Here is a 26,301-nt window from a genome sequence, read left to right as displayed (position 1 = left end):
AAGCACTTAGTACAGTGCCAGGCACGTAGTAAGCACTTAACAAGTACCATTAAATATATAAAAATTATAGAGAAAGGTCTTAATCCATGTAAATGTAGGATCTGGGCAGATGGCTAATGGAACCTCCAGCAGAGGATTACTAAAAAGAAAAAGATGTGGCCAGAGATAGAAGTTAGGAAGACAATGGTCACGGAAGATCATCATCACGGAAGTAGATCTTGTCTACTAACAATTACGACAATAACGGGGATGTTTGTTAAAGGCTTACTAGGTGTCAAATGCTGGGGTGGCTGCAAAAACCATCCTGTCCATGTTTCCCCACTCCTTACAAGAACTTCCTGTGGTTACCCATTCTGCACCCAACAGAAACTCCTTACCTTTGGCTTTAAAGCACTGTCATCTTGCCCCCTCCTATCCCATCCCACCCACTTCACCTCTAAATGCCAACCTACTCACTAACCTGGATCTTGTCTATTTCACCGCCGACCCCTTGCCTATGTCCTGCCTCTGGCCTGGAACTCCCTCCCCAAAACATGATCATTCCCCATTTTTCAAAGAATTATTAAAATCACATCACCTCCAGGAGGCCTTCCCTGACCACACCATTTCACTTATTCTCCCCATCTCTCCCTTCGGAATGGCCCTTTCACTTGGATTTGCACTCTTTATTCACCCCACATTCAGCCCCACAGCACTTTTCTACATATCTATGTTTTATTTATTTATATCAATGTGTGTCTCCCTCTCTAAACTGTAACCTCCTTGTGGGAAGGGAATGTGTCTATCAGTTATATTGTACTCTCCCAATCACTTTAATACAGTGCTTTCCACACAGTAAACACTCGATAAATACAGCTGATTGACTTGTAGCTACAATACAATCAGATCAGACACAGTCCCTGTTCCACATGATGTTCGCAGTCTAAGGGGGAGGGAGAACAGGTATTTAATGTCCATTTTACAGATGAGGAAATTAAGGATGACAGGTATACGACTTGCTTAAAGTCACCAAACAGAGAAGTGGCAGAATCGGGACTAAATCTTTCCATTAAACAATGCGCATTGAAGGTAAATGACTTGTCCAAGGTTACATCATGGCCTAGTGGATAAAGCACAGGCCTTGGAGTCAGAAGGAGCTGGGTTCTCATCCCGGCTCTGCCACTTGTCTGCTATGTGACCTTGGTTTCTGTGCCTCTGTTACCTCATCTGTAAAATGGGAATTAAGACTGAGCTCTATGTGAGACAGGGACTGTGTCATACAGAGCCACTTACTTTGTACCCAGAGCTTAGTACAGTGCCTGGCATATACTAAGTGCTTAACAAACACTCCAACTATTATTACCACATGGTGGAGCCAAGATTAGAACCCAAATGTCTTGATACCCAATCCTGTGGATTTTCCAATAAACCACACTGCTTCCATTCTCCTAAATGCTCAGTAGACTGCTCCACAGACAATAGGTGCTTAGTAAACACTACTGAATTGGCTGACTGAAGTCTGAGAAAGGAGGATGTTGTGTAAGATTCTGCAACTGTGGAGGGCTGGGGAGGGAGACCTGACAACGGGACCTGAGAATCCACACCAGAAAGACCAAGGAGAAAATGATCCTTCACATTTTTAAATTAAGCTTGAGAGAGTGATGAATCATCCTCCCAGGCGGATATTTCAGTTATGTGTCATCCAGGCGGAAGATAAACGGATTATTTACGTTAAGTGCAAATCGGTTATACATGTGAAATATACAGTAAAATCCTATTACAGTGAAATGCTCCAGCAATCCATTTTGATGAATTGTATCCTTTAAAGAGAAGCAACTTATCTGTAGGCTATGCCTTTATATTTTTTCCCCTACAAAGTAATACAACTGTTTTTAAAATGTTATTTGTTTTCAGTAAAATCTCTGCAGTTAGAGACAGAAGCTTAATTACTTTCCTTTGGGCTTCATTAAGTGATGTGCAAAGAGATGGCTACGTTATGAAAATATTTTACTGATGTCACACTAGCCAATACAACTGCTATAGAAATAGAACTTTCTGTTCAAACAGCTTTAGGGTCATAAGTCGGAAAAACAACTTTTCACACTTTCCAGCCTTTAATTCCTCGAGGGTCTCTGAGAATTTTTTTATTTCCTTTTGTTTCCTAAGGCTAGGCATTTTTCAGGATGTTTTAGTTACGGCAGCTGAATTTTTAATGCAGCTGAATTTCCTTCCTACGAAACTGGGCTTCCAGTGTTACTTCACTGTATTTTAGTCCCTATGGTGCATAGAAAAATTTTCTAATTGGGAAAACAAGTTTGCTTGCTAGGCAAAGTGGCAGCTACCCTGACCAAAATAAAATCAAAAGGTTTCAGAGTACTTTCTCAAACACACTTTTAAGAAGGTAAAAAAGACACTCCGCACACCCCGTCCCGCCCCACAGCATTTATGTATATATGTATATACCTATAATTCTATTTATTTATATTGATGTCTGTTTACTTGTATTGATGTCTCCCTCCCCTCTAGACTGTAAACCCATTGTGGATAGGGACTGTCTCTCTTTACTGCTGTATTGTACTTTCTAAGCGCTTAGTCCAGTGCTCTGCACACAGTAAGCACTCAGTAAATACGACTGAATGAATGAATGAGTGGGGCTGGTTCGGTTCTATGTTCACACTAAAGGAAGACCAAACTTGTAGAAACACGTGCTGACACGGCAAGTACATATTTAGCACACCCATACTCTGTCTTCACATCCAGCTAATAAACACTTAACAACAATATACTAATTACTTGGTGCAAATTCTCTGCTCAGATTCCAGTGCAGGTGTGTAGGTGAGAAGCCAAAAAGCACTCAAATTCCTTATGCTCCTTTCCCAGAAGGACTGCTCCATGGGACTGTAAGCAAATCCTCTTGGAAGTGAGACTGGGTTACAGGAAGGTGATAGGTGAGGTCTAGGTGAGCTACCTCTCTTCTCTGCACCTGGGAAGCAGGGTGGCCTAGTGGATAGAGCACGGGCTTAGGTGTCAGAGGACCTGTGTTTTAATCTTGACTGCCTCTTGTCTGCTTTGTGACCCTGGACAAGTCACTTCCCTGGGCCTCAGTTCCCTCATCTCCAAAATGGGGATTCATTACCTGTTCTCCCTCCTACTTAGACTGTGAGCACCATGTAAGAACTGACACTACCTACCCCAATGCTTAGTAGAATGCTTGGCATACGGTAAGTAATAATAATAATGATGATGGTATTTGTTAAGCGCTTACTATGTGCCAAGCACTGTTCTAATCACTGGGGTAGATATAAGGTAATCAGGTTGTCCCACATGGGGCTCACAGTCTTAATCCCCATTTTACAGATGAAGTAACTGAGGCACTGGGCAGTTAAGTGATTTGCCCACAGTCACAGCTGGTTGTGGGTTCTAATCCCTACCCAACAGGGACTGTCTCTATATGTTGCCAACTTGTACTTCCCAAGCGCTTAGTACAGTGCTCTGCACACAGTAAGCGCTCAATAAATACGATTGATGATGATGATGATGGGCTCACAGTCTAAAAGGGGGGGAGACAGAGAACAAAACCAAACATACTAACAAACTAAAATTAATAGAATGGATATGTACAAGTAAAATAAATAAATAGAGTAATAGATACGTACAAACATATATACATATATACAGGTGCTGTGGGGAAGGGAAGGAGGTAAGATGGGGGGATGGAGAGGGGGATGAGGGGGAGAGGAAGGAAGGGGCTCAGGCTGGGAAGGCCTCCTGGAGGAGGTGAGCTCTCAGTAGGGCCTTGAAGGGAGGAAGAGAGCTAGCTTGGCAGATGGGCAGAGGGAGGGCATTCCAGGCCCGGGGGATGACGTGGGCCGGGGGTCGATGGTGGGACGATGGGTCGATGGTGGGATGATGCTCTGCACATAGTAAGCGCTCAACAAATACGACTGATGACAGGCGAGAACAAGGCACGGTGAGGAGATTAGCGGCAGAGGAGCGGAGGGTGCAGGCTGGGCTGTAGAAGGAGAGAAAAGGGAGGTGAGGTAGGAGGGGGCGAGGTGATGGACAGCCTTGAAGCCCAGGGTGAGGAGTTTCTGCCTGATGCGCAGATTGATTGGTAGCCACTGGAGACTTTTGAGGAGGGGAGTAACATGCGCAGAGCGTTTCTGGGCAAAGACAATCCGGGCAGCAGCATGAAGTATGGATTGAAGTGGGGAGAGACACGAGGATGGGAGATCAGAGAGAAGGCTGATACAGTAGTCCAGACGGGATAGGATGAGAGCTTGAACGAGCAGGGTAGCGGTTGGGATGGAGAGGAAAGGGCGGATCTTGGCAATGTTGCGGAGCTGAGACCGGCAGGTTTTGGTGACGACTTGGATGTGAGGGGTGAAGGAGAGAGCGGAGTCGAGGATGACACCAAATTTGCGGGCTTGTGAGACGGGAAGGATGGTAGTGCCGTCAACAGAGATGGGAAAGTCAGGGAGAGGGCAGGGTTTGGGAGGGAAGACAAGGAGTTCAGTCTTGGACATGTTGAGTTTTAGGTGGCGGGCAGACATCCAGATGGAGATGTCCTGAAAGCAGGAGGAGATGCGAGCCTGGAGAGAGGGGGAGAGAGCAGGGGCAGAGATGTAGATCTGGGTGTCATCAGCATAGAGATGATAGTTGAAGTCATGGGAGCGAATGAGGTCACCACATTCTACTGTTTCTTTCTGTTTTAATTCTAATCATTGCAACCTGGCTGCCTTTTTTTTTTTTTGATGGCATTTCTTAAGTACTTACTACATGCCAAGCACTGGTCTAAGCACTGGGGAGGGGGGCTCACAGTCTTCATCCCATTTTACAGATGAGGTAACTGAGTCCCAGAGAAGTGAAGTGACTTGCCCAAAGTCACACAGCTGACCAGTGGCGGAGCTGGGATTTGAACCCACGATCTCTGACTCCAAGGCCCGGGCTCTTTCCACTGAACCATGCTGCTTCTCTGTTGTTGTGGCACTCATTCAATCGTAATTACTGAGCGCTTACTGTGTACAAAACACTGCTCTAAGCGCTTGGGAGAGTGCAGTTTAACAATATACAAACACATTCACTGCCTACAACGAGTTTACAGTTTGCCTCTCTTCACAATCATGCCCATCTTCTTCCTGGCCCTGCCTCCTTACCTCAGCCAGAGCCAATATGGGAACAGGAACAAAATGACCAGGGTTGATGACATCCCTGCTCTCCACCCCGCCCCCCCAAAAACTCCCCGTAGTCTGCATCTATCCCCGATCTATGGTTTTGGCTGGGGCAGGAAGATAGGGTTACAACCCAGGAAGGGGGACGGGTGGGTGTTGCCACAGTGCAATGCAACAAACTCTGTTCAGTGGCAACTGTTGTTCTTATAAGTTTCTAACAAAGAGAAGAGTGCTGGCCCACAGGCAGCAGAGAGGTGGGGGTGGGGAGGGCAGAAAGCTGGTGTTAACTGGAAAGGGCAGGAATGCAGCGGAGAGGGAAGCAACATAACGGGAGTTTTTGGACAAAAAGACAGGGCAGAGAACGTGCGCTGTAAAGTTATCCAATTCTGCAGGATATATCCCCAGATCACACGTATTTTAGGGGTGCTTGTGACCCAGGGAGCATCTGAACAAGAAGACACTCTAACTGAACCATCAGTGAGTATGGAACACAGAGGAGATGCCACAAAGCTTCGAATCTGCCACCATAATTCTCATTATCCAGAAGAAAGGGGAGAGAGTTGACTGTGTAAACTACAAGGGATCCCCATCTTTATCATTTTCCAGCCAGAATCCTTGAGAACAGATTAGTGAAGACGACAGTCAAGCAAAAGCATGTGCTATGTGGTTTCAGACCTAAGCGCAAAACAGCGGAAATGATCTTTGCACTGTGACAGGTTCAGAAAAAGTTCTACACCCTGATCTTATTAAACATCTGACCCCATCCAAAAGCCAAGGTTCTTGCAAGTGTCAATTTCTCAGCTGTCCTGAGAAATTCACTAACCTCCTCAGGCTGCTGTATAATGGCATTGTGGGCAGAAGAAGAGTCAGGGGTTTCATATCTGACCCTTTCCTCATCACCACTGGAGTGAAGCCAGATTGTGTGGTGGCTCAGGACCTGTTTAGTTTATTCTGTTGTTGCTGTTCTTGAGGGCTCTAAAAGGGAGATGCAAACTGGAATCCAAATAAACTTCCAACCCATAGGAAAATCTGTCCATCTCCACAGTCTCTGAGCATCTTCAATGGTCTTTGAGATGGTGGTTCATTCATTCATTCAATCGTATTTATTGAGCGCTTACTATGTGAAGACTGTGACTGAAGACTGTGACTATCTTTTAGACTGTGAGCCCACTGTTGGGTAGGGACTGTCTCTATATGTTGCCAACTTGTACTTCCCAAGTGCTTAGTACAGTGCTCTGCGCACAGTAAGCGCTCAATAAATACGATTGATTGAAGAGCACTGTACTTTGCACATAGTAAGCGCTTAATAAATGCCATCATTATTATTATTATTACTAAGTGTTTGGAAAGTGCACCTCAGCAGCTCTGTTCTATGTACTGGACTGTGCTCTGGAGGTATCCACACTAGGACAAACGATTACGAATCGCTTTGCACAGGTTGCGCTCTGTTCTGGACTGACCGTGAGGCCGAAAAAAACAGTCCCAGAACATCCCGACCGGTAAGGAGGGAGAAAACAAAATAAACAGGGTGAGCTTGGTTTTCAGCAGACTACGAAACAAGAGGGTGATGACAGCGGGGCTTCAAACTGCATACTAAATTGAAGGTCTGTCAGGTTCATGTGATATTCAACCTCCTCTCTAGCTTTACCTATCTTTGTCTATCTCTTTTCTGGCCACAGGCCCACATCCTACCTCTGGCCTGGAACGCCCCCTCCCTATTCACATCTCACAGGTGATCACTCTTCCTATCGTCAAAAGCACATCTCCTCCAAGAGGCTTTTTTTTTAAATGGCATTTATTAAGTGCTTACTAGGTGCAAAGCACTGTTCTAAGGCCTTCTTAAGCCCTCATTTCCTCACTTCCCACTCCTTTCTGTGTTGCCACTGCATTTTAGAACAGTGCTTTGCAAATAGTAAGCGCTTAATAAATGCCATCATTATTTTTTTTTTTTTTGATTTGCACCTTCAGTTCAACCCTCCCCCGGTTCCAGAGTATTTATGTCATGCCATAATTTATGCCATTTATATTAATGTCTGTAACCCCTCTAGACTGTAAGTTCATTGTGGGCAAGGGAACACTTCTATCAGCTCTGTTATATTTGATAATACTACTAATAATAATGGTATTTAAGTGCTTACTACGTGCCAAGCACTGTTCTAAGCATTGGGTAGATACAAGGTAATCAGGTTGCCCCATGTGGGGCTCACAGTCTTAATCCCCATTTTACAGATGAGGGAACTGAGGCACAAAGAAGCCGAATGACTTGCCCAAGGTCACACAGCAGACAAGTGGCGGAGTCGGGATTAGAAACCAAGACTGACTCCCAAGCCCGTGCTCTTTCCCCTAAGCCATGCTGCTACTCTCCCAAGCGATTAGTACAATTATTTGCACACAGTAAGCACTCAATAAATATGACTGATTGACTGGTTGAGTCTACATAATAATAATAATAATAACGGCATTTATTAAGCGCTTACTATGTGCAAAGCACTGTTCTAAGCGCTGGATGGCTGCGAGGCCTAATTCTCCTGCAGAAGGAACATCCAGCATACAGAGTAGTTTCACCAGCCACCTCAGCCCCAATCAGACACACAGGATTACCGGCAATGAGGTCCTAGAACACTGTCAGCTCAGCTGCAGGGACACAATGTTCATCGTGCCCCCACTCTCTTAGCCAGAACGGAGAATGGCAAGTCACTTAAGCAGCCGTTGGATGGTGAACCGAAAGGGAGGCCAAGCAAGGCAGGAGGGCAGAGCAACAAAAAGAGATGATTGTGCACAATCTCAAAAAAATCCTTTTAACAGGGGGCTGTTGGGAGACCCGCATACAAATTGAGAGAGGCGTAGCTCTTCTTGAGCAAAGGCCTTGAGAAGATCGGAATGCCAAGATGTAGGTTCAAAAGCAGAAGCGACAAACCCATCATTGCAGCAGAGGACTCATATCAAGGGTAGACAGTGAGGCAGGGTGGAATGGTCACATGAAGAAATAGGACGTTTTGCCCAGTAGCGATCATCTCCCAGAAACAACATCATTAACCAAAGCTCTCTAAAAGAGCATTAATTATTTGCTTAAATGAATAAAGTCCAGAAAGAACTGGTTTCTACAAGCTCGGGAATTCTAATTAGGAAAGGGCATGTTTTTCTTCAGGGGAGGCTGCTTCCATCCAAGTTGTGGGGTTTTATGATACAAAATTTTATACAAAACGGAAGTCAATTCAGAAAAGCCACTAAAGCCATCTAAGACCTACCACTCATGGGCGACCTGCCTTAACAGCTATGGCTTTTTAATACTCAAACATCCTATAACCTTTTGCCTTTATAAGAGGCACCTTGCTGAGTATGGCACCTTCTTTTTAGAGATAACTTGAGTATTAAGAAAACACTGCTGAAATAGAAGAGAGACAACAGTAAGCTACTGAAATTCTTTGTGTCTCTATCACTACCAGCAAAGCCATCCTTCTAATTATAGTATTCATTATGTGTTTACCACATACCAAGCACCTGACTAAACACTGGGGTAGATACTGTCTAGGCAGACGGGTCTAAGTAGCTGGGAGGACAGGTACTCAATCCCCATTTTACAGGTGAGGAAACTGAGGCACAGAGAAGAGAAGTGACTTACCCAGGGTCAAACAGCAGGCCCAGGATCTTCCCATGAGGCCTTGCTGCCATGACTGAGGTAGGTATTAAATGAGCAGCCTTCTGTTTGGGAAGCCACTTGGAACTGCCCTATGCCATAACCCTATCAGATTATCACTCAATCCAATCAATCAATGGCATTTATTGAAGTCTTAGCATATGCAGAGGACTGTACTAAGTGCTTGAGAGAATATAATTCAATAGACTTGAGAGACACAATCTACACCCATAGAGGTGTTTACAGTTTAAAGGGAGACAGACATTAAAATAAATAAATAATAGGGGAAATGGCAGAGTATAAGGATACGTACAAAAGTGTGTGGTACGGATATCAATTGTTTTAAGGGTACAGACCAAAATGTACAGGCGATGAGAAGCAATGTGGCCTAGTGGATACAGCACGGGCCTGGGAGCCAGAAGGATCTGGGTTCTAATCCCGGCTCTGCCATTTGTCTGCTGTGTGACCTTGAGCAAGTCACATCTTCTCAGGGATTAAGACAGTGAGCCCCATGTGGGACAGGGACTATGTTCAACCTGATTAGTTTGTATCTACCCCATTACAGTGCCTGGAACGTAAAAAGAGCTTAATAAATATCATTTAAAAAGAAGTAAGGACCTCATCAGGGAAGGCCTCTTGGAGGAGATATGATTTTAGTAGGGGTTTGCAGATGGGGAGAGAGGTGGCCTGTCAAATATGAAGGTGAAAGAACTACCAGGTCAGAGGCAGGATGTGGGTAACGGGTTAGCGGCAAGACAGGCAAGATGGAGGTGTAGTGAGCACGTTGGCATTAGAGGAGTGAAGTTTGGGTAAAGTAGCAGGGGGCGAGCCGATTGAGTGTTTTCAGGACAATGGAAAGGAGTTTCTGTTTGACGAGGAGGTGGATGGTCAATGACAGGAATTTTTTGAAAAGCAGGAAGAAATGTCCCGGATTTTTTTTTGGACAAATGAGCCAGGGAGCAGAGTGAAATATGGACTGGAGAGGAGAGTCACAGGAGACAGGGAGGTCAGTGAGGAGGTTGATACTGTAGTCAAGGCAGGACAATATATGATAAGGCTAAGAGCTGACACTGCTCAAACTAACCATGGCAGCGAACATAAAGGTGGCATTCATTCATTCATTCAATCGTATTTATTGAGTGTTTACTGCGTGCAGAGCACTGTACTAAGCACTTGGGAACTACAAGTTGGCAACATACAGAGACGGTCCCTACCCAACAACGGGCTCACAGTCTAGGAGGGGGAGACAGACAACAAAACAAACCATGTGGACAGGTGTCAAGTCATCAGAATAAATAGAAATAAAGCTAGATGCACCCAAGGACACATTCCTCCCTTGGCCCCAATAGATACATAAGTGTTCCCTTCTCTCTCGTCAAACACCCCTCCCTCCTACCCTTGACACCTGACAGTGTAGGCTGAAGGACTGCTCTGAGAAAGTCTCTAATCTAAATTCCCTAAACACGAAGCCCAGACCAGATGAGCAGCTTCACTTCTCCTCCTGCCTTCACAATTCATGAACTGCCAGGAATATGATGATGGTATTTATTAAGTGCTTACTATTTGCAAAACACTGTTCTAAGCACTGGGAGGATACAAGGTGATAAGGTTGTCCCACATGGGGCTCACAGTCTTAATCCCCCTTTTACAGATGAAGTAACTGAGGCACAGAGAAGTTGAGTGACCTGCCCAAAGTCACACAGCTGACAATTGGCGGAGCCGGGATTTGAACCCGTGACCTCTGACTCCAAAGCCCGGGCTCTTTCCACTGAGCCACGCTGCTTCTCTAGCTGCTTCTCACGCTGCTCACACTGCTTCTCTTCCAGGAATATGCCTGGAAACTGAATTGAGTGCATAGGTTATGGCAGCACCTGCTTGCTTTACCCACCTCTCGAAGTCAGAATTATTTTTTTCTTGGCATGTATCCTGCAAATTTTGGATTCTCATTTCAGCCAAGCATTTTTTTCCCACAGGGCTTGATTAAAATCTCAGATATTTACTTATCATTTCCCATGATGCTGTTTGCAGAAGTTGAGGTCTAATGATGTCCCAATTTCTGAATATATGTTGCATTTTAAAGGCAAAATTCCTTGGAAAAAAATTAGAGAATAAGATCTATCTTTCTGTAAACATTTTTATATATTTTCATAGTCCTTTTCATTTTCAATTGCAGAGCACTGTGCCAGTGTCCAAACAGAAACAACAATTCGAAAAGAGCAACCAAACTACAATTTTTTTCTTGTCCCAATTTGACTGCTTAGTATCCCTCGTTACTAGCAGTAATAGAATTCTCTGCCCCCGAATTAAAGTATTTCTCTCTAGGTTTAGTAGGTGTTTGGGTGCAAGGTGAAAAGACAGACTGTTGGGGAACTATCCTACCAGCAATACCCAGAAGTAATAGTATTTATTAAGTAGTTACTGTGTGCAGAGCACTGAACTAAGAGCTGGAAAAGGGCAGAGTTGGGAATCAGACACAGTCCCTGTCCATCAGGGGGCTCACCAATGAAGCTTCTTAAAATGACTGTCGACAAAGATGCTGACTCCAGGAGAATTTGAAAAGTCAGGAAAAAACCATCTCTCACAGGCAATCCACAGAGTTCTATTAGTATGTGCTGCAGACAGCGTTTTGGTAAAATATATCATTTTGTAACTAACATGAAAATATGCTTTATATTGGAGGGATCCATTTTGGCAGGAATGTTAAAAGAGGCTCTCTTCACACCACATCAAAACACTTCATTCATTCATTTATTCATTCAATCGTATTTATTGAGCCCTTGCTGTGTGCACAGCATTGTACTAAATACTTGGGAGAGTACAATATAACAATAAACAGACACATCCCTGCCCCCACTGAGCTCCACCTCCCTTCTTTCCTCCCTCCCTGCCATCTTTAACCATTCACTTTCAAATGGCTTCTTCCCCTCTGCTTTCAAATGCACTAATTCATCCCCATCATTTTTTTAAGACCCTCCCTTGAACCCACGGCTCCCTCCCTCCTACCAATCCTCTCCACACTCCTTGAGAGAGTTGTCTAAACCTGCTGCCTTCACTTCCTTCCCTCCAATTCTCTCCTGGTTTCAGCCGCTTCATGCCACAGAAACTGCCCACAGGTTACCAGTGATCTTATTCCTGCCAAATCCTAATGTTTCTACTCCATCCCAAATCTCCCTTGCCCTCTCAGCTGCTCTTGACACTGTGGACCACCCCCTTCTCCTGATATATTAGCCAACCATGGCTTCTCTGATCCTACCTCTCTCTTATCTCTCTCACCGCTCCTCAGCCTCTTTCTCAGGCTCCTCTTCTGCCTCCTGCCCTTCCTTTGTTCTTCCCCTCTCTGCCAGCTCCACAGGACTTGTGTGATATGTCTGTCTTACGTATTGATGCCTGTATCCCCCCTCTAGACTGTGAACTCGATGTGGGCAGGGACTGTCACTCTTTTTTGCTGTATTGTACTTTCCCAAGTGCTTATTACAGCACACAGCAAGTGCTTAATGAATATGACTGAATGAATGAAGGACAGTGGGTTTTCCTCAAGGCTCAGTTCTGGGTCCCCTTCTATACTCTACCTACATCTGCTTCCTTGAAGAATTCATTAACTCCTACGGCTTCAACTACCATCTCTGCACTGATGATTCCGAAACCTACCACTGCAGGCCCGACCACCCTTGTCTGCGGTTTCACATTTTCTCCTGACTTCAAGACATCTCTACTTGGAAGTCCCGCCGATGCCTCAACTCATCTCCCTCAACCTGCAATTTCAATGTCACCAAATTTTGTTGGCCCTACCTTCACAGCAACACAAAAATCCACCCTTTCCTCTCCATCCAAACTGCTACTACCCTGATCATAACCTGCCTTAATTACTGGATCAGCCTCCTCACTGATCTCCCTGCCTCCTTTCTCTCTCCTCTTCATTCCTCACTTTGCTCTACTGCCTGGATCATTTTTCTAAAAAACAAAGCAAAAAACACTCAATCCACATCTCCCGACTTCTCAAGAACCTCCAGAGGTTGGGAGGTTGGCCCAGCTCAACTACAATCTACCCACACATCTTGCTCCTCTAACACCAACCTACTCACTGTACTTCGATCTCCTTCTATTTTGCCGCCAACCTCTTGCCCGTATCATTCCCCTGGCCTGGGACTCCCTTCCTCATATCATACCCAACAGACCACCACTCTCCCCACTTCTGCACACAGAAAGCTCTCAATAAATACCACTGATTGACTGATTCAAACAATAGCCTTAGCATATTTCATAGCATATTTCTCAAGGAAGATTGTAAAGAGATGAGATAGGAGCCTATACCATGCATGTGGTATACAATAGAAAAGGAAAGGAATTTAACAATATCATCCTGGATTTAGAAATATGTACAACAAGAAATGGGATAGCTGTGAACGTTAAAATAGAAAATACAGCATTTGTGGGTCAAGACGTTTTTTACTTTTTTTTTACATTATGAAAATTGTAACTTGAAAAGTTAAGGCTTCACAGTTTACTAAAGAATTTAAAAATCTATTCATAAAACTCAGACATTCAGAAGACAACTTCTTAGAATTCTGAGAGAGCTGTAGTTAAGGGGGTAAGAAATTTCATTGACTTCTGCAGGGGAAGGATGAATGAGCTGAAGATTTTCATTGGACCAAAAGCACTTAAAGAGGCCCAGTTTAGGGAGAGTCTGGTCTAAGACCAGGACTTCACTTATACCCTGCCTTTCTCATTACTGAGTTTTACACCAGGGTAAGAGAGATATCGAAACCGAAGCTGAAGAACAAATGGGCAAGCATCAACTTTTCAGCGCCTCAGTTATTTTTCCCCGATTTGCTAGAGGAGGAACTGTTGATCAACCATCTCTGTGAAGTATTTTCTGACCTTAGCGCGAAAGTGCTGTAAAAATATTTACCAATCATTATCAAATAAAGATTAAAATCTTTGTCATTCATATATTCTGAATGGAAGTTGCTCTTGAAAACTGAATTATACACACTGGTTGGTGAAGGGTGAGTCAACAGAATGGTTGAGGTGGATGAAATGAGATTTCTTATGAAATCTCTCGCTCCGTCCCTTCTCCCCTCCTTAACTTCCATCTTCAACCGCTCACTCTCCACTGGTTCCTTCCCCTCTGCCTTCAAACATGCCCACGTCTCTCCCATCCCAAAAAAACCCTCTCTTGACCCCACCTCACCTTCTAGTTATCACCCTATCTCCCTCCTACCATTCCTTTCCAAGCTCCTTGAATGAGTCGTCTACACGCGCTGCCTCGAATTCCTCAACACCAACTCTCTCCTCGACCCCCTCCAATCTGGCTTCCGTCCCCTATATTCCATGGAAACTGCCCTCTCAAAGACCACCAACGACCTTCTGCTTGCCAAATCCAACGGCTCATACTCTATCCTAATCCTCCTCGACCACTCAGCTGCCTTCGACACTGTGGACCACCTCCTTCTCCTCAACACACTATCCAACCTTGGCTTCACAGACTCTGTCCTCACCTGGTTCTCCTCTTCTCTCTGCGGCCGTTCATTCTCAGTCTCTTTTGCAGGCTCCTCCTCCCCCTTCCATCCCCTTACTGTAGGAGTTCCTCAAGGTTCAGTTCTTGGTCCCCTTCTGTTCTCGATCTGCATTCCCTCCCTTGTTGACCTCATTCACTCCCACAGCTTCAACTGTCATCTCTATGCTGATGACACCCAAATCTACATCTCTGCCCCTGCTCTCTCTCCCTCCCTCCAGGCTCGCATCTCCTCCGGCCTTCAGGACATGTCCATCTGGATTTCTGCCCACCACCTAAAACTCAACATGTCCAAGACTGAACTCCTTGTCTTCCCTCCCAAACCCTGCCCTCTCCCTGACTTTCCCATCACTGTTGACGGCACTACCATCCTTCCCGTCTCACAGGCCCGAAACCTTGGTGTCATCCTCACCTCCGCTCTCTCGTTCACCCCTCACATCCAAGCCGTCACCAAAACCTGCCGATCTCACCTCCGCAACATTGCCAAGAACCACCCTTTCCTCTCCACCCAAACCGCTACCCTGCTCGTTCAAGCTCTCATCCTATCCCGTCTGGATTACTGTATTAGCCTCCTCTCCGATCTCCCATCCTCCTGTCTCTCCCCACTTCAATACATACTTCACGCCGCTGCCTGGATTGTCTTTGTCCAGAAACGCTCTGGGCATGTTACTCCCCTCCTCAAAAATCTCCAGTGGCTACCAATCAGCCTATGCTTCAGGCAGAAATTCCTCACCCTCGGCTTCAAGGCTCTCCATCACCTCACTCCCTCCTACCTCACCTCCCTTCTCTCCTTCTACAGCCCACCCCACAGTCTCCGCTCCTCTGCCGCTAATCTCCTCACCGTTCCTTGTTCTCACCTTTCCCGCTGTTGACCCCCGGCCCACGTCATCCCCGTGGCCTGGAATGCCCTCCCTCCGCACATCCGCCAAGCTAGCTCTCTTCCTCCCTTCAAGGCCCTACTGAGAGCTCACCTCCTCCAGGAGGCCTTCCCAGACTGAGCCCCCTCCTTCCTCTCTCCCTCATCCCCCTCCCCATTCCCCCCATCTTACCTCCTTCCCCTCCCCACACACCTGAATATATGTATATATGTTTGTACGTATTTATTATTCTATTTTATTTGTACATGCTTATTCTATTTATTTTATTTTGTTAATATGTTTTGTTTTGTTCTCTGTCTCCCCATTCTAGACTGTGAGCCCACTGTTGGGTAGGGACCATCTCTATATGTTGCCAACTTGTACTTCCCAAACTCTTAGTCCAGTGCTCTGCACAAAATAAGCGCTCAATAATTTGACTGACTGAATGAATGAATGAACGAATGAATGAAAGTGATTGAGCTCTCCACTTCTCTATTTATTGGGTCCACTAGGCTCAAGAATGATTTTATACTTTTCACGAAATTAGGGAGAGAAATGCAGAATATTCGAGATTGTTTAAATCAAAACTCCTATGATGTCACTGAGTGACATTCAGCGGGCCAAAAGCATAGCAGTTTCTAAAGGTTTACCTCAGTGGTAATGGTGGGCTTTGTCACTAATTCACATGCCCCTGGTATGAAATTTGTCAACTTACTTTTTCCACATCTAGATCAACATCCTGCTTCTAACGGAGAACTGCAAAATACAAAGGGGAAAAAAAAGGTGAGAGAGGACAAAAAACAGAACAACAAAACCTGCGTTCTGAGTGCTTGCAACCACACAAAAAATTATACTCAGAATTTCCACTTGGTATAGACACCATCAGTTTACCCACAATGGCTTGCTACTCATTCAGTTACCATTTTGTCATGCTTGTTGCAAAGGTTCAGAATTCAGAGTTGCATATTTCAAGCAAGAGTAGTCAGCATAAAGGCTTCTCAAATCTTGCAAAGCAGTGTTCAGATTACCAGGAGAAAGAGTCAGGAAGCAACATAAAAAAGCATTTGATTTTTCTTCAGTGTGGTCACTGTTCTATGGCACTGGTTCTGAAGTTTGTACAAGGGCTCTCAGATTGTCTACTTTGGACCTACCTCTAAACTGTAACCAATCCCTTTTCACTGTTTAACTGTGCACACCTACTGGAATGCCTTTCTCTGAATACGTACAGCTAAATAGAGTTTTCTCAGGGGAAAATCAAGAAATAACAATGACAAGTTATGTCAGCTTTGTCTTAAGTGATTCTCTCTTTCAAGACCCTAAGTGCCACAAAAATGATCATGGGGGAGAACACAGAACTTCAATTCCAATCTTAAAGGAGATGAGATTATTCAGTTTGGAAAACAGGTGGTTTCAGGTGATTTTAATAACCCTTTAGATCCAAGAATGGTTTTAAAGAGAATACTGGCCAGCCGTTTTCCTTTGTTGGGTAAGTATGAATATCACAAATTGCAACCTAGCCTGATGATTTACTACCCTGCGGTGGGAAAGACATAATGAAATGGATGAAATAAGATTCAAGTACTTTTTTGTGGTATTTGTTAAGTGCTTACTATGTTACCCGCCCTGTACCAAGCACTGGGGTAGATACAAGCTAATCAGGTTGAACACAGCCCCTGTCCCACATGGGGCTCACAGTCATTTTACAGATGATGTAACTAAGGCAAAGAGAAGTTAAGGCCAAGGTCAAGGCCACACTGTTTCTCTATTAAAACAAGAGGCACAAAATACAATTACTTCACACAGATATTGGCAAACCATAACCACTGGCAAAACAGCAGTACAGTGAAGCAGCATTTTATCAATCGATCAATCAACAGTATTTATTGAGCATTTCTGTGTGCAGATCACTATACTTAGTGCTTGGGATTAATCAATCAATTGAACGCTTACTATGTGCAGAGCACTGTACTAAGTGCTTGGGAGAGTACAACAGAATTTGCAGACACATTCCTTGCCCATAATGAGTTTACAGTTGGTAGATACAATTCTTGCTCTCGAGGCGCTGACAATTTAGTGGGGGAGACAGAGTAAAAAAATTACAAGTGGGTGGAAGGAACAGAGTATAAGGACGTATACATAAGCTCTGTGGGACAGGGAGAGGGGTGTATATCAAAACACTTAGGGGGTATTGCATAGTTGATGCAGAAGGGAAGGAGAATAGGGTGGGGGAAATGAGAGATTAGTTAGGGAAGGCATTCAGCAAAAGATATGATTTTAATAAGGCTTGTAAATGGGTAAAGTGGTGGTTGATCAGAGATGAAGGGGGAGGAAGTTCCAATGGGAGAAAGTGTGAGAGAATGGCTGCCAGCAAGAGAGATGGGACAGCAAGTAATTTGGGCTTAAGGGGAGCAAAGTAGCCAGACTAGGTTGTAGTGGGAGCGAAGGGAGAATAGGTAGGAAGGGGACAGCTAGCTGAGTGCCATTAATCAATCCTACACACTGAACACTTACTGTGTGCAGAGCACTGTACTAAATGCTACGAAGAGTACAATATACCTTAAAGCCAATGTTGAAGGGCTTCTGTTTGCTGTGGAGCTGGATGGGCAACCACTGGAGGTTTGTCAAGGTTGTGCTTTTAAAATGTATCTTCAGCAATTCCTACCACCCACTCCTAGCTGGACTCCAGTTCCTCAGTTAAAAGGAGTGTCTTCCCCCTTCCCCCCATCCCTCCACCCATAGTCCTTCAGTCTTTCCTGAGAAATTTCTACCTCCAAAATTCAGGAAAGGAATCGTGACAGTGTCGCCTGGGCAGCGAACACACGAGCACATTTTAACTTGAGCACTTTCATCAGACATTGGAGGTGATGGTTTCATTTTGGTTTCGGATTTGTAAACTATCACTAGGGTGTTTCTCACGTATGCGTGTAAGTCCCTCTAAACTGTAAGCTCCTTGTGGGCAGGGATTGTGTCTACCAATCCTATTGCATTGTACCTTCTTGAATAAAATACAGGCCTGAGAGTCAGAAGGACCTGGATTCTACTGCCTGCTCAACTGCTTGTCTGCTGTGTGACCATGAGCAAGTCACTTCACTTCTCTGTGCCTCAGTTACCTCATCCGTAAAATGGGGATTAAGACCACAAACCCCATGTGGGACAGAGACCGTGTCCAACCCGAGTGGCTTGTATCTACCCCAAGGCTTCTTACAGTACCAGGCATTAAGCAAGGTTAAGTGGAAAGAACACAGGCTGGGAAGTCAGAGGATGTAGGTTCTAATCCCGGCTCTGCCACAGGTCTGCTGTGTGATCTTGGGCAAGTCCCTTCACTTCCCTGTGCTTCAGTTACCTCATCTGTAAAATGGGGATTAAGACTGTGGGCCCCATATGCGACAGGGACTGTGTCCAGCTTGTATCTACCCCAGCGCTTAGAACAGTGCCTGGCACCTACTAAATGCTTAACAAATACCAAAGTTAGTAATTATTATTATTTAAGAAAGTGCATAGTACCGTGCCCTGCATACAATAAGCACTAAATAAAAACCACTGATCGACTGAAAGGTGTCATCTTTCACAGCAAGAACACTGAGAAAATCAAATCATTCTTCCTTTCCAGACTGGCAGCCAAGAAGGCCTTTTCAATCGAGGAGATCAGGTCTGGCAATCCTGTGGCAGAACTACAGTAACATAGATATCCCTTCTTGGCATGGGGTAACAATTAGCAATTGATAGCAATAGGCAAATGAAAGTATGCATGTTGCTGTCAACTCGGTACTTTACAAGGTGTCACTCACATCCTGTACACACATCATCTGATATCTTTTTTAGTCTTCCTAAACAGTTGGAGTTAATTAGCAAGGATAATGCATCTGTGCATCAGACTGCATCCACAATATGCAAATCAAACCCCAAGAGAGATGCCATGACTGCATCTTCAAAGACACACCAAACGCAAAAGGCTCATGATATTTTTTTAGTCACGATTTCAATTACTGCGACAGGGAGGATAAGGATGGTTGAAAACAGAATTGTCCGAATTAAAATGAATATGGCAATATCTAGTATTATAAGTAATAGTGTTTGTTATAAAACTGACTATAATTTCCTCAAGAAAAACTTCCAGAGAGCATGGAAATAATAATACACACTCAGTTGACACCTCAAATATAGGAGTGTTATAAACATTGAAACAGTTTCTCTACTATTGGACGAAGCAGATTTGACATAAGTGTACTTTGCTGATGTTCGCTCCTGGCCCCCAGCCCTTTCCTGTCCCCCTCCTCCATTTTGCTCTGACTTTAGCTGCCCTTAGGTACCTTAAAATTTGCCCATCCTCCCCACAGCTCTTAAAAATTTTCTTTCCCATTGCCTATGGTGTTCTCTGCTCTTCTCTGCACCAGAAACTACCTCTTCACCCTTATCCTCACCAGGTAAGTCCCATGCTCATAAACGGACTCTCAGCTTTTCTGTTTCCCTGGCTTGCCATCCAGACTTCTGAAACAGCCAAAACCAGGGGACCTAGATATGGGAGGAAGTTTACATCAAATTTGTAATAGATCATTCAGCACATGTGTCTCCACTCCTCCAAAACTTCCAATGGTTGACTATCCATCTCCACATCAGGCAGAAACTCCTTACCACTGGCTTTAAGGCACTCAATTAATCCTCCAACCTATTCTTGCTTCTCTTTCACTACAACCCAGCCCTCACACTTCACTCCTCTAACACCAACTTACTTTTCATTCATTCATTCATATTTACTGAGCGCTTACTGTTTGCAGAGCACCATACTAAATGCTTGGAAAATACAATTTGGCAACATATAGAGACAGTCCCCAACCAACAACGGGCTCAAAGTCTACAAGGGGACTTACAGGGCCTCGCTCACATCTATCTCACTATCAACTCCTTGTTCATGTCCGCCACTGTTCTTGGAACTCCCTCTTCCTTAATAATAATTGTGGTACCTGTTAAGCACTTACTATGTGCCAAACACTGTACTAAGCACTGGAATGGATACGAGATAATAGGTCCCACTTGGGGCTCACAGTTTGAGTAGAAGGGAGAATAGATATTGAATCCGCATTTTACAGATGAGGTAATGGAAGCACAGAGATGTGAAGCGGCTTGCCCACGGTCACACAGCACACAAGTGGCGGAGCCAGAATTAGAACCCAGGTCCGTCTGACTCCCAGGCCCGTGCTCTATCGACTAAGCCACATAGCAATAGGAACTCGATTGACTGATTGATTCAACTCTCGTGAGCTAGGAAAACCAGGTGTATTAAAATGGCTTCAGAGTCACTTAAACGTTATGTAATAGTTTTAGGTCCTCCAGAAAGGTGAGATGATGTAGCATACTATTTCAAGCTTTGTTAGGGCTTTATTGACCGACAACTCATAAGGCATTGCCTTCATTTTTTTTAAATCTCCAGCTAAATGCACATGAAGGTGACTTAACTGACCTACTGGCCCAGCTCTGACTTTCATTGCCCTGCCTGCCTCAGTAAATTTCTGCTTTAATTTCAGCCCAAACCAAGAGCTAGCCCCTGGCTTTGTGTGCAAACAGGCAGGTTTCATTTAAATCACTACTTCTGTTTCCTGTACCCCAGCTCATTTTACCACCCAAAAGCCATTTTTAAAATGTACACTAGGCATTTCTTCCCCAATCTCAGTCTGAATAACGCTTTTCCCTCTTCAATTCTTTTAAAGAATGTAGAATCACACACTCATCTGTAAATGAAGACCGGGAAGAAAAGATTCCTTGGACAAACAGCTCGTCATTCATTCCCCGATGAACCTTTCAACCAGCATGTTGTTGCTTCATGCATTACCCCTCTATGAGGAAAGGGTCAGAGCCTGTTGCAATTCAGAAGAGCACAGTGCAAGACTGAGAATTCTCAGTGCTTCTCTCAGTGTTTCCTCAGTTCAATCGGGGGGATGAGGGGGGCAGCCCCAGCTCTGCAGTGCCAGCCAGATGTTGGGGGAGATAAAGCCTTGCAGAACCCTGAGTTTGTCTTGCAGCTCTGAAATGCTTTATGTTGCCAGCTGCTGGGATGGGTGCCAAATGGTTCACATTCTCCTGCGTCCTCAGGCGAGTGGCATGGTACCATTGAGAAGTTACCACCTTTGTTGTATTCTTTGCTGCTTTCTTCTGAGTCAGATCTTGGCAACCAAAAAGGATTGCTGGGCCAAAGCAAGGTTGCGGGAAGGGGCAGGGGGCAGGGATGGGGGGAACAGCAGTAGTGCAGCTGCTACATCCAGGAGCTGGGTCCGCAACGCTTCAGCTGAAAGCTCTGGAGGCCTCTGACTGCCATCACGGTGCCCAGTGACCCCTGACAGGGAAGCGTAATGGGAATGCTCCTCTCTGGCCCTCCAACTGGCGAGGGTGGCCCAAGCCGGTTCTGAATTGCAGCAGAAATGGGCTCAGAAGGCGATAGCCAGCTTAGCTCTCCATCCATTCCTCTTCCTGGCTCACTCCCATCAGCACTAATATTCTGAATTCCTACTTTGTGAACAAACTGTAGCAGCGTGCTGAGATAAATGAACAAAGATGAAGACAGAGGTTCATTTCCCAGCTCCGCCAACTGTCAGCTGTGTGACTTTGGGCAAGTCACTTAACTTCTCTGTGCCTCAGTTACCTCATCTGTAAAATGGGGATTAAGACTGTGAGCCCCCCATGGGACACCTGATCACCTTGTAACCTCCCCAGCGCTTAGAACAGTGCTTTGCACATAGTAAGCACTTAATAAATGCCATCGTCATCATCATCATTTGGCGTCATTCAAGAGACCCGAGAGTGAGGTTGGGGAACGGAGGAATTTGCAGCCATTCAAGTCCTAATTTCTCCCCCAAAACTAGATTTTTCAGTGACAGAAACACCTCAATCTTGGTAAAAATTTGGGGCAGGGCTGGTCCAAACCCCAAATATCTTAGAGGTATACTAGTATAGTGTGGTCAACTTCTGGGAGGGTCCAAGGTCCCTTTGACTAGCTTCCAGAAGACTCTGGCAGTTCAAATAGCCTGGTAAAGTGCCCAAGTCTATTAAATGTGCTCATGGGTATGTTGATGACAAGCCCAGAATGTCGGGTCTTCTCCACACTGCTGAAAACTACAGAAGCACCACAAAAGTTTGTTGGTTGGGCAATTCCAGGACGTATAGGAAACCAACAAATTTCACCTGGATAAATATGAAATGATGTATTTGATCACATCAGCAGGGATGATACAAACCCTAATCTGATCTTGAACTGAGTCCATTTGTGGCTTTAACTTTTTTACCTGCATGTTTCCTTTGCTAAAACAGGGATGGTACTTTTTAATCTACCTGTCTCCTAGGGGACTCTCATTTACAGAGATCCAAGTAATTCGCAAAAACATCCAGTCACCAAATAGACTATAAGCCAGGGAACACATTTCAGCCTCTTAAAAATTGAGGACTTGATTTATGACTAAGAGCTGCCTAAACTACTAGAAAGATGCCAGAAAGAAGAGGGAGGCAGCTTGGCCTAGTGGGAAGAGCACATAATGGGGAGTCAGGAGACTGGCTTGGCATCCTGCAGGATGGTTGACCTTGGGCAACTCACTGAAATTCTCTGTACCTCAGTTCCCTAATCTGTAAAATGGGGATAAAATACCCACCCTCCCTCTTGGACTCTGAGCTCCATGAAGGATAAGGACTGAGTCCAATGGGCTCATCTTGGATCCACCCTGCACTGAGCTCAATCAATCGTCTTTATTGATCGCTACGGTGTGGAAAGCACTGTACTAAGTGCTAGGGAGAGTATAATATAACAGAGTTGGTAGACACAATCTCTGGTCACAATGAGCTTACAATGTTGGTACAGTAAATGCTCAACAATTACCATCAATACCAAGAAAGCATTTGGATGAACAAAAGGAGAAAAAGCAGAGGGAGTGACAATATAAGAGAAACCCAGAAGACAAATACTTAACAAATGAAGAATGTCAGTCAAAAGTGGGGCAACTGGAAGAAGTGTAAGAATGGAATGGCCAAGAGCAAGTTATGCAGGTTTTCTAATAATAATAATAGTAACATGAAGAAGAATGAAAACTGCCATATATACTGTTCCATATTTTATGTCATTCCTTTTGTTATGGGTATGTCCTTTTTCAGGTTCCTTCTTCAATGCTTCCCTCGTTTGAAATACATTAGTCACCATGGAAACAGTATCATAGTTTTAAAAACCCCACTTACAGTTCTTTGAAAGGTTTCTCCAAAAAAGAATGATGGTGTGTCAAAAAAGAGGAACAATTCAGTTCAGTTTTCTGAGAACATGCCTATGTCCCTAAATTCCAAATTCAAATTATTTCTAATTAGACTTTAGGGGAAAAATCATGTCTATCCTCAATACTGTACCTCATTTTCTTTAGGTATTCAATGGGGAGAACCTTTCCTACTACTACCTAGCAAAACAGGCATGAAGACTGTGATTAATGATGGTCCAAATTCTTCAACCTTCGGTCTGAGAGGTCCTCCTGGAGCAGGTCATGGGCTTAGTTCCCTGCCCCTATGAGGACAACACCTAAATCATCCCAGAGAGATGATGACAAATTACTCTAATTATATCACTCTCAATTTATTCTAAAAACCGAGTTGGGTCACCAATTTTAATCTTATCTATTTGTCATAAAGCACTGTCTTTATTCAACCTTTTTGAATCTGTAAGATCTGCATAAAGAACAGCAGGGCTTTAAAGAGCATCTTCTTAAACAGTGCATCTTTCTATGCAGGGTAAAAAGAGGCTAATAAGAGTGACTAATGGAAAGGTGTTAATTCAGTGCCCTTTACTCCCATTTGCTAAACTCCTTTTGTGTAGGGATCACATCTACCACTTCTGTTGCACTGTACTTCCCAAGCACCTAGGACAGTGCTCTGCCCACAGTAAGTGCTAAATAAATACCATTGATTGATTGACTGAAGTGCCCAGAAGGCTATTTTATCATTCTTCTTGCGCAATGAAGCATCTTGGAAAACATTTCAATTTTCAGGGTGAAATACAATGGCACACCCAAAAACTTTTTCCTTAGATCTGTTCTTTACCTGGCTTTTTAAGAGTACTTCTCAGGGGTTTCTTGGCCTTGACCTGCACCATTTGAAGGGGAAACAATGGAAAGATCTAGAACGGAGAACTGAAACAACACTTTCACTTATGGTGTAATCTTGGGCAAGTCACCATCCCTCAGGGACTCAATTTCCTCATGTACAAAATACAGATGAGATTATTGATATGAGCATCGTGTGGAACAGGGACTGTGACCGATCTCATAGCCTGGCAATTAGCCTATGGTTTAACACATAGTAAGCACTTAAGAAAAACCATCATTATTATTTAAGGGGAAAACACACTAATAGTCCCTTTTCATTGGAGAGGTCAGTAAAAGGAGAGGTCAGTCAGTAAGTCAATCATATTTGTGGAGCACTTACTGTGTGCAGAGCACTGTACTATGGGCTTGGGACAGTACAGTACAGCAATAAACAGACAAATTCCCGGCCTGCAATGAACTTACAGTCTAGAGGGGGAGACAGACTTTAATATAAATAAATAAATTACAGATATGTACGTACATGCTGTGGGGCTGAGAAGGGGGATAAACAAAGGGAGCAAGTCAGGGCGATGCAGAAGGGATTGGGAGAAGGGAAAAGGAGAGCTTAGTTAGGGAAGGCCTCTTGGAGGAGATGTGCCTTCAATATGGCTTTGAAGTGGGGGAGAGTCATTGTCTGCCAGAAATGAGGAGGGAGGGAGTTCCAGGTCAGAGGCAGGATGTGGGCAAGAGGTCAATGGTGAGATAGACGAGATCAAGGTAAAGTGAGAAGGTTAGTATTAGAGGAGAAAAGTGTGTGGGGTGGGTTGTAGTAGGAGAGTACGACCATGTAGTTTCTTGAGTGGGGAAACATCTCCTGAACGTTTTTGTAGAAAAATGATCCGGGCAGCAGAGTGAAGTATGGACTGGAGAGGGGAGAGGCAGGAAGGTCAGCCAGGAAGCTGATAAAGAAATCAAGGTGGGATAGGACAAGTGATTGGATTAACGTGGCAGTAGTTTGGATGGAAGGGAAAGGGCGGATTTTAGCAATGTTGTGAAGGTCATATCGACAGAATTTAGTGATGGATTGAATATATGGGTTGAATGAGAGAGAGGAGTCAAGGATAATGCCAAAGTTACGGGTCTGTGAGACAGAAAAGATGGTAGTGCCATCTACAGTGATGGGAAAGTCAAGGGGAGTTTGGGTGGGAAGATCAGAAGCTCTGCTTTAGACATGTTAAGTTTGAGATGATGGGAAGACATCCAAGTAGGGATGTCTTGAAGGCAGGAGAAAATGCAAGAAGACTGCAGAGGAGGGGAGAGATCAGGGCTGGAGGTATCATCGCATAGAGATGGTAGTTGAAGTCATCTGTTCTCCAAGGGAGTGGGAGTAGATGGAGAATAGAAGGTCCAACAGTTACCTAAGGTAAAGAGGAGCCTGTATTTTCCTTTGACAGTGCAAACATTACTGTGTTTTACTTAGAAGAGCCAAGCTTCATGTGAGGGAAAAAAATACCCATATACTAGTTAGAAAGAATTGCACTTGGACTCATCACAGATACTCCTCACTATTGGTTTCAAAGCTCTCCATCACCTTGCCTCCTCCTACCTCTCCTCCCTTCTCTCCTACAACCCAGCCCGCACACTCCGCTCCTCTGGTGCTAACCTTCTCACTGAGCCTCAGTCTCGCCTGGCCCGTTGTTGACCCCTGGCCCTCGTCCTACCTCTGGCCTGGAATGCCCTCCCTCCTCAAATCTGCCAAACAGCCGCACCTCCCCCCTTCGGAGGCCTATTGAAGGCTCACATCCTCCAGGAGGCCTTCCCAGACTAAGCCGCCCTACTCCTCAGCTCCCCCTCCCCTCCCCATCGCCCTGACTCGCTCCCTTTGCTCTACCCCGCTCCCTGCCCCACAGCACTTGTGTATACATGTACATATCTATAATTCTATTTATTTATATTAATGCCCATTTACTTGCTTTGATGTGCATATACCTATAATTCTATTTATTTATATTGATGCCTGTTTACTTCTTTTGATGTCTGTCTCCCCCCTTCTATACTGTAAACTCGGTGTGGGCAGGAATTGTCTCTTTATTGCTGAATT

At 44.5% G+C, this 26,301-nt stretch overlaps 1 protein-coding gene across 6 annotated transcripts in view; it reads right to left on the bottom strand.

Moving 5' to 3' along the window:
• The window catches only part of FYN (FYN proto-oncogene, Src family tyrosine kinase), a 267,959-nt gene that overhangs the window by 219,431 nt on the left and 22,227 nt on the right, over positions 1-26,301 (bottom strand). For 5 of the 6 annotated variants that reach the window (XM_038760925.1, XM_038760919.1, XM_038760918.1 and 2 more), the window contains exon 2: positions 15,875-15,915. The exons of the other annotated variant lie outside the window; for it this stretch is intronic. The gene's annotated coding sequence lies outside the window, so the exon portion shown is untranslated. The remainder of the gene's footprint in view (positions 1-15,874; positions 15,916-26,301) is intronic. 6 annotated transcript variants of the gene reach the window in all.

This window comes from Tachyglossus aculeatus, chromosome 19 (assembly GCF_015852505.1).
Source record: "Tachyglossus aculeatus isolate mTacAcu1 chromosome 19, mTacAcu1.pri, whole genome shotgun sequence".
NCBI classification, from domain to species: domain Eukaryota; kingdom Metazoa; phylum Chordata; class Mammalia; order Monotremata; family Tachyglossidae; genus Tachyglossus; species Tachyglossus aculeatus.
Note: the sequence above shows the minus strand (reverse complement) of the source record. Positions and strands in the feature narration are given on the sequence as shown.